At 35.4% G+C, this 10,244-nt stretch overlaps 1 non-coding gene across 1 annotated transcript; it reads right to left on the bottom strand.

Annotated features, from left to right (window-relative positions):
• Positions 1–951: 951 nt before the first annotated feature.
• Positions 952–1,033, bottom strand: TRNAS-UGA (transfer RNA serine (anticodon UGA)). Its single transcript has one exon. It is a non-coding gene; the product is annotated as a tRNA-Ser (tRNA).
• Positions 1,034–10,244: the final 9,211 nt, after the last annotated feature.

Consider the following 10,244-nt stretch of genomic DNA (forward strand, 5'->3'; position numbering starts at 1 on the left):
AGCAGGGTTTCCAAAACCAACACGGATAAAGATTTCGAATAAAAGGAAATCTTAGAGAGAATTTTATTGGGTTCCCAATACCCGACGCGCTTGGAAGAGAGAATTTTATAATAAAAGAAATTACTATCGTTCGAAGAATATGAGGAGAAAATGAATTGATGTCATAAAAGGAAGAAAGAGAAAATAGGGAGAAAAGTAGGGGAACATATAAGGCAGCTTTAAACTATACAATTGTAGAGAAAGAATGGTTGGAAGGTCGGGTAATTAATATGGGTGGGGTAGGTAGATAGTGTAACTATTTTCAAAATGGGTAAATATTTTGGTTTTTATAGGTATATAGTGTAGTTTCCTCAAAATGGAGAGGGAGCAATTAAGGAAAGCAGAGCATTAGAACGTGCTTAAAACAAAATCAACACGGATAAAGGAAAGGGTAGAAAAAAAGGGACAAAGTAGAAAATAGGAATTTGCAGGAGTGTCGACAACAGGGTTCCCAAAACCAACACGGATAAAGGAAAGGGTAGAAAAAAGGGAAAAAGTAGAAAATGAATTGATGTCATAAAAGGAAGAAAGAGAAAATAGGGAGAAAAGTAGGGGAACATATAAGGCAGCTTTAAACTATACAATTGTAGAGAAAGAATGGTTGGAAGGTCGGGTAATTAATATGGGTGGGGTAGGTAGATAGTGTAACTATTTTCAAAATGGGTAAATATTTTGGTTTTTATAGGTATATAGTGTAGTTTCCTCAAAATGGAGAGGGAGCAATTAAGGAAAGCAGAGCATTAGAACGTGCTTAAAACAAAATCAACACGGATAAAGGAAAGGGTAGAAAAAAAGGGACAAAGTAGAAAATAGGAATTTGCAGGAGTGTCGACAACAGGGTTCCCAAAACCAACACGGATAAAGGAAAGGGTAGAAAAAAGGGAAAAAGTAGAAAATAGGAATTTGCATGAACGTCGACAGCAGGGTTCGAACCTGCGCGGGCGTAGCCCAACAGATTTCAAGTCTGTCTCCTTAACCACTCGGACATATCGACCTATTATTGGAATATGTGTGCATGTTTTAAACATAACCTAGGATTTAGGTTCTTAATAAGGAGAAAGAGTTGAAATCCCCACCCACTTTTCAAGTAACAGTACGTTAGTCAAAAAGTCTAAATTTAAATCAAAATATCAGTGAGTTTGAGTATTATCTTGCCTCTTTATTTTGTTAATTTCTAAATTGAACGCGTAATAATTTACATTCGTACAAATTACTTTGTAAATCAAATTAGCTTGTGAGTTATGTTAATGGGCTATCTAAATCTAATTGGTGTAAATTATTATCACCGTCAATTATTATTTTAATGAGTTTAACTTTCATACATTACTAAAGTAATTTTTTTTACAATTAACACTATGTGTCACCTTAAAGGTAATAAAATGAATAATATCTGGAATTAGTATCCTTGTTCACCACTCTTCTTTTAATATAATATAAATATATATTTTTGTTTCTCCTAAAATATTTTTTTGTTTGCTTTAAACTTGTAGTCTATTATTCACAATTATTGAATTGTCTAAATTATGAATAGTATTGTTAGTACCATATATCTAATTAAATATACTCATATGATATCTATCCTTTTCTCTCTCTCTCTCTCTTTTTGTAACTATTAGTAATTTTATTAATCACCGGTATAAAACTATACAAAGTCACATCTTAGCTACAACGTAACTCAGTTAGCTATCTAAGTATCACAAACTAAGAAAATAAATTTCTAAAGCAAAACTTTCTAGAGGAAGTAGGCACAAGGGATTCCATGCTTTCCCTATCAAACAGGGAGTACTACTAAACAAAATCACTACAGAAGTTTATCTCTATAAGACTGAAGTCCCTGATGTTGAACATATATATACTCTCTCCGTTCCAATTTATGTGAACTTGTTTGACTGGACACATAGTTTAAGAAAAAATGAAGGCTTTTGGAATTTGTAATCCTAAACAAGTCAAAAATGGGCCCATAGTATTTGTGTGGTTATAAAAGCTTCTCATTAAGGATGCAATCGTAAGTTTAAACTAAATTATTACCAAATTTAGAAATGAGTCATTCTTTTTGGAACGGACCATTTCTCATCCCTACATTCAAGCATCTTTCTCCATACATGAGATCCATTTCTCCAAGGAACCACCAATGCTTTCAATTTTTTACAATATTTTTGACTCATGAATGCGCTCCACAAAGTAGGCTTTGCTTTAAAGATCCACCATAGTTTACAAAATAAGGCTTTAGACACGTCATGTAACGATCTAAATCTAACCCGTCCTTCTTTTTGTGGAAATCACAATGTGTCCCATGATGCCCAATGTTTAGCTCTTCCTCCTATTGAATTACTCCAGAAAAAACGAGCAAATAATTTATGAAGTTTATTAATAACAGAGGCTGGAGGGTTTACAACTGACAACAAATGTATTGGCATGCTTTGAAAAACATATGAAATCAATACAACCCGACCACCAATCGATAGAAGTTTGCCTTTCCATGATTGTTTATCTCATTATTGCTGTGTGCTTCACATTTGCTTATGATTTATTATATTGCTTTGTTGGACCTCTAGTAAGTATCGATGTCGACCCCTCATCGCTACTTCTCCGGGGTTAGGCTAGATACTTATTGGGTACGCATTGATTTACGTACTCATGCTAAACTTCTGCACTAAACGTGCAAGATCTGACAGGTTAAATTGGTGGTCATTTTGGCGCGCAGGCATAGTTGCTGAGGAGACTTTATGGTGAGCTGTAGTCCAAGCTACATATCGCAGCCCACAGAGTCTCCGTCGCACCATTTACTTATTCTGTCTTATTTACATTCCAAAAAAAGGTTGTATTATTTTTGTACTCCTTAGTAAAAGCTCATGCACTTGTACCGGATTTTGGGGGTGTTCTAGAATTTGTAAGATTTACTTTCACTTATTATTTTAACGAAACTGTACGTAACTATGATTTATTTTAATACACTAACCTCGTCATCTAAGAAAGATTTACGATTTTAAAAATGATAAAATGAATAATTAAGTGTTGTCTTGCCTAACGACGATGTTGGGCGCCATCACGGCCTATAGTGGATTTTGGGTCGTGACAGAAACTCCCTCTAAAATCCGATTCTTGTATATATACACTGCATCAATCCTCACAAGCTGTATCGAGTCATAAATCTACTTCTAAGATGTAATCACAAAAATTCCCCATAATTCATATGCCCAGTCACCATACTCACCAAACACACGTGTATCAACAACAAGCACGTAAAATGCATAAACATAACCATGGGGAGACGAATAGTATAATGTGCTACGAAAAAGGTAAGAACGAATAAGGGGCAATAAGCAAGTCAACATTCCAAGAGCCATCTCGCTCATACACCACAAAGCCTGAACAGAACCACAACATGCGTGTGAGTAATCAAGTCATCTCACAACCCATCATAGCGTAAGAGAGTAATGCATAAAATAGATCAAGACATGAATAAGATTGATTCTACCCGATGACACACGCATAGTGAATGATGCGGTAAGTAAGTAAATCCAATCCAGTGTAGGATACACATTCTCATTAGGGCTACTAATAGTCCCAATCCGATTCAAACCATTCCGAAATAGGTAAATAACATTCCAAAAATCCACAGTGACCCTAACCATGATACATACAATCAGTTGTCTAACCCTTAACACACTTTCATAGTCCACAACCAAAGGAATAGTCTGCCTCTGAGAACATCCAATCTCTAAACCTCAAGAATATAGGAATGTCCATACATGATCTCTAACTCTCCTACTTAAATGACTATCGTCACGCATAAATAATCACCTCATGAGAGATACTCTTATAAACCTCCCACGTCAAGTAGCAAAACTTGAACATTTTCGGTTACCAACCACACGATTTTTGTATTACTAGTCAAGCATCAACAAATGAATATATAATGCATTTTCTACAACACACGCCCTTCTCAGGAGATACAAGATAGTGCCAACATTCTCTTAAACTTCTGAAATCTCTCATGCTGTCTAGAACTTATGACCTTCCTTTCGAAACTGAACAACAACCTTGTCCATTCAATCCCAGTTCCACACGACTCAGTGCATCTATCATGCTTTTAAATGAAAATATGAGAATCCTGTTATCAATTCTGAATCACAAGTAGGATGGTCCTCCTCATAAACACTCCATTGAACTGAAACTTTCCACTTAACTCAATTCAAGAGAAATCAAGCTTGTCAAGCACTTTGTTAACAAGCCCCTGATAGTAGTCCATTTTCCTTCTAGCATAAAAGATTGGACAACGTAGGTAAGTGAAAGAAAATTCCTGCTTGCCAATTCTAATCACTCTTTGCACCTTGTTCAAAACCTCCAAACTTGTTGAATGGTGCATATAGATTGCTGATTTTGCCTTTTTATTTAATTGTCCAAATGCTACCTCATAGGCACTTAACACCTCCATAATTAGTTGTAATGAAGTAGCATCAGACGGTGAGAAGATGATAGTATCATCAGCATATGCTAGATGATTAACCTTAGGACTCCATTTTGGCAAGCCAAATCCACAAAAGTATAACTTAAGATGAAGAGAATTCAAACCTCTAGACATAGCTTCAGTAGCTAAAATGAATAATGTAGGTGACAAGGGGTCCCCTTGCTTAACTCCTCTGGTGGACTTGAAAAATCCATACGGCTGGCCATTAATTAATACTGAATACCAGTTGTTAGACACAATGCCAAACACTACACCAATGAACCTTTCACAAAAGCCCATTTTCCTCAACACTTTAGTCATGAATATCCAGGAAAGCCTATCGTAATCTTTGGTCATGTCTAATTTCATCACTACATTAGGTCATGCCCTTGTCCTTAACCTAATGTCAGTAATAATTTCTTGAGTTAACAACATATTTTCTACGATGCTTCTTCCTTTAACAAAACCTGCTTGTTCATCTGAGATGAGATTAGGCAAAAGAGGAGCAATCCTTTCATGAATAACTCTTGAAAAAACTTTGTTTAACGAAGTTGCTCAAACTAATAGGTCGCATATCAGAAAAAGTAGTAATTTCCTTCTTCTTAGGCAATAGCACCAGATTTTTGTGAGTGATAAATCTTGGTAGTTCATGACCATTAAAGTACTTCCTCACCATGTTAAATATATCATCCCCTATTATGTACCAACATCTATGAAAATTTTTTCCAATGAATCCATCTGGTCCTCCAGCACTATCCCCATTTAAGCCAAAGACAACCCTCTTGACTTCATATTTCGTAGGTTGTTTCACTATTTCTTGATTCTGATCAAAGGTTACTATGTTAGGAACATGATCAATGATCCCAAAAGCAGTAGGAATGACATCCTCATGGAATTAATTATGAAAAAAATTGACTGCTTCATCTGCCATTCGTTCATTGCCCTCGATCCAATTACCTTCACTATTCTGAATTCTCTTTAATTGCAATCTTCTTTTCCTACCATTCACTTGTGCATGAAAGAGTTTAGTGTTGCGATCTCCAGCCTTAAATCATGACATGCCAGACTTATGTTTCCAAAATTTTTCTTCGAGAGACAAAACTCTGATAAGTTCTGCCTGAACTTTGTTAAGCCTTTCTCTATTAAATTTTGTTGCATTGATTTCAAACTGTGCTTCATGAACAAGTACCATCTCTTCCAAACTAGCAATCTTTTGGAAGATATCCCCATACGTAACCTTGCTCCATACTAACAATGCTCGCTTCAACTTCTTCAATTTGTGATTGAAAATTATGAATGGATAACTACTAAAGTCTATCGTCTAGTTTTCCTTCACAACATCTTGAAAGGTGTCATGTTCTGTCCAAAAATTAAGGAATCGAAATTGCTTCTTCACAGGTATAGAATCTGGAACACACGTGATTAGTAAGGTACTATGCTCATTCTGCTGGCTTAATTATTTGAACTTATAATTGAAATTAATTTAGAAATAAATATATGTATACTAGGCCGAGCCTTATTACCTTGATTTGTTGGCTAGTTATTTGAGAAACGGTAAAGATTATATTCGCTTTGTGCTCATGTACTGTATTGTAAGTACGTATCTCGTAATTCGATAACTTCTTTCCTTTCTAGTAGAGCGGGCCTAACGCCTCGACATTATAATAGATGCATCTGTAGTTCATGCCGCTCGACCTTCGACAGTGTACATATTATTCTGGATCGGACTAAACGACCTCGGCATAATCGTGAGTTATATCGCTGGTAGTCCGAATATTTATGAGATTATCTTTCCACTGACGCCCAACATTTTTATATGGTACTTCTGATCCGTTTGTTACTGGTACTTGATACATCTGAGTTGTTGAGGTAGAATACAATACTGATAAATTCATATTTTAAAAGAAATATTTGGAAGATTAGGTTCATACTTTAAAAGTAATATTTGAAAGATTAGGTACAACAAACTTCCATGACTGTTGCGGCCAAACACACACGCAAGTATACATGATCATCAAGTTATAAAGTGACTAGAAGTCGAATGTCGAACCCACAAGGACTTGGTATCAACTATTATCTAAATTAGACTATCCTAATTATTTAAACAGGGATTAAATCCAAAAGTGGTGATTCGAAACTAATTAAATTGAAAGAAAATAAATATTAAACTTCGAACAAAGGAAGAGCAGATTTTTATATTATCAATGTGATGAAAATGATCTAGGGTTATGGGCTATCTAATATTCCTATTGTATTCTTCAATTGAATTGAATAACTAATTTATCTAGTTTATTGGTTGACAGGGTTAATATTGCTCATAAGAATCTGTCGATCTCTTACTCGCCTATTCAAGCTAACCTAACACCTATATGTCTATAGAGTTAGAATCAACAAGAACGCATTCGTAATTTCTATATAATAACAAAACAAGGAAATTAGCATTTGTCTATCCTAATCACGAATCCATTCCCCGATACCCAGGTTCAAGAACTTGCTCAACTCAATCTTATATGCAATCTAGAATTCCCACTTTCAATTTCAACTCTAGATTCGTAGATAGTATTTAATTGGTGATCAAGCAATCAAATAATTAAGCGCATGATTGAAAAATTAACCAACATGATAAATTAAGAAATCAAAATTAATATTCAGATAATAATATTCATGAAAGAACCAAAACCCTAGAATGTGATGTTTAGCTTCACATAGACATGGTAGCCAAACAACAAATTATACAAAGAAACATAAAAATTACTAAGTTTGGTGGAAGAAAAGATGAAACCTAGCCTCCACGACGGTTCTGTGCTCGTGTTTTTCTCTCAAAGTGGCGTCCTCCCCTCCAAAATACGTTTAGACTTCTTTTTATACGAGTTGGGGATGTGTAGGGCCGTCAAAACTTTGTCCCGAGCTAAGTACGAGAGTGCCCCATCACCCATCATCTATGGTAGCGTGTCATGCTAGCCCTGGCACTGGCCTGTTGGCCAAAATATTCAGATCTGTAAACTACGCCATGGGTAGCGCGATGCACTACCCAAGGTGCTACACTGGCCCATTTTTTTCATTTTGTTCCCTTTTTGCTTCAAATCATGCACTTTTGTCCCACATTACCTTCGGGTGACTCCTACATATAAAACTATCACGAATTAGAATAAATCATTACATTCCACATTCAAAAATCCACGAAACATGAGTAAAATACGCAACAATATACATATAAATATACATACTTTAAGCCGAATATCAACACCCCACACTTAAACATTGCTCGTCCCCAAGTCAACCAATAATTTACACTATTCTTAAGCACTTTATATTTATACATTTGAAGCACACTACACCAATGACCATGGTTGATAGCAACAATTATACTGTAGCATATGCAATCACTTACACTTCCCTTTGCTTATGCTATTCTTCAAAAATATTCACAACAAAGACAACGTGCTCATAACAATCCTAGCCTCAAAAACTGACTGAATGTCACAATGCACTCATGGCATGAACACCCAACATCATAGAAAAATATAATAACGTTACCTATCCCTCATGAAACCATGTGCCCTCACAACAAGAACAAGAGAATAAGTTGAATCCACCTATTCAGATCAAATGCTCAAATTTATTTTAAGGACTCATATATATCAAAGAAAATCACTCACTCTCACAAAAGAAGTCACATGCATGCAATTGGTACCATAGGCTTGTCCTTTATGTAAACCTCCACTAATGTAGGCTCACTCATATCAAAATTAATTAGGACTTTTTCATGGTTGTAATGTGGGCTAAGGGACATATAAAATATATTTAGAAATAGTGGCTAACCCTCCTAAGCACTTTAACACATCACAAAATTAACTTTAAGCGCAAATTTCTTCAATTCACCTTCAATTTCACAAACAAGATCACCCCCAAAAACGTTCTCCTTTTCTTTAAGCACGACCTTAATTCATACCTCACTAGCTAGGACAAGATGTACTTATTTATCCACACATATTTTTTCAGATTATTTTTTCTTTTGCAATTCCCGCTAGTGGTGTATCTCTTACAACACAAGTGCATCTTTCTTTCTTCCATTGGTTTCACTCAAAAGCCAACCAAGTTCCGTCCTTACTCATTCTAGCGCTCATCTTATAATAAAAGTGCCTTATGAGGTAGTAGATCAAAATAATGTTAATTAAGAACAAAAGGGAATATGCTTGTAATGTGGGTGCCAAGTAAAAATCTATAGGCTAAAAAGAGTTAACTAGGAATAGATTTTCTTTGTGATAAGCAATTAAGCTCAAAACGATCAAAGAAAGCCTAAAATCATTTTTCAAACCAAGCATCACCTCAAGTTTCGCTTCAACTCACATACCGGGCAAGTTTTATACACAAGTACAATACATGGACTACACAAAAATTTCATCACACATGGTACATGACTCACTAAGGACGGTCCCATTCCGACTCTCAACTAATGCAAATATTCACAAAGCCACGAAATATTAAGCATTAAGCACAAGACGAACAATAGTCAAGAGAATGAGACATAGGCATCAATAACATGCTATCCAGATAAATAAGGAGTCATGGACAATTTCAAAACATAAGGAAGATACTACATATGCCAAAGCTTACATATGCTACTATCAAACAAGTCAAAGGCGCCTAGGTTCATCTCATCCTTCTTCCTCCATTTTATTCCCTAATTTCTAATGTACTAAAAAAAAAACTTCCTGGATCAAAATACATCCCATGGAAAAAAGCTGAGGCACAAAGAAAAATCACGAGGGATTATTTCTACCTAAGAAAAACTAAAAGACATAGTTTTTGTTTAGACTTTATTCCCTCAAGAAAGCTATCCACAAGGTCCACATCGGGAAAAATCCAAATTTTTTGATTTTTTTTCCTTTTTCGTTTTTTATTTTCTTAAAATTTTATTTTATTTTATTTTTTAACAAAAACTACTACACTAAGAAAGAGTACTACAACTAAGCTAAGATAACACATAAAATCATTCAGAAAATCTCCTCACCCCACACTTAAAATTATGCAATGTCTTCAACGCACACTATAAATAATAAGAAGGTAAAAGAGACTCCCTAGTAGGCCAAATACCGAAGCAATAACATCTCACATGGTACTCATACTTCTCCCAAGGGTGGTCCTTTGTGTGGGTACCTTGCACTAGTTCCAACTATCTGGCTCGCTTTTGCACCTTCCAGTGACTTTTCTTCCTATGCTCATAATCCTACAAAATAAAAACAAACACTACAAAAATAATATAATAATAAAAAAATAAAAATAAAACTAAATAAACAAAAACAAAAGAAAGCAATAAAGCTGGGTTACCTCCCAACAAGCGCCTAATTTAATGTCGCGACATGAATTGAATCACTTTTTGTCTCCACCTCGAACTTATGAATTGTACCCCTAACATGGAATCCAGTCTGCGGCTATGCTCCTTTGGTGGGGCTACAAAGATAACTAGGCCAGGTAATAAATTTTTTACTCTACACTTCTCGACCTTTAGATAAGGAATATAATTCTGTCTTTCTGGCACAATAAATTCCAGAATGTAGGCACCTTGTTCCTCGTCCGTTGAATCCTCCAAAAGCTTACATGACTCAATTTCCATGTCATCATCCAAACACAATGTCGAAAAATGTATGGAATGAGGACCAATATGCCCAACTTTAGAATTGCGTCGCTATTTACATCCTCATATGTACACATACTAGAGTCTTCAAGTGCAACATTTTCTACTTCCTCACAT

This window comes from Nicotiana tomentosiformis, chromosome 6 (assembly GCF_000390325.3).
Source record: "Nicotiana tomentosiformis chromosome 6, ASM39032v3, whole genome shotgun sequence".
Lineage (NCBI taxonomy): Eukaryota > Viridiplantae > Streptophyta > Magnoliopsida > Solanales > Solanaceae > Nicotiana > Nicotiana tomentosiformis.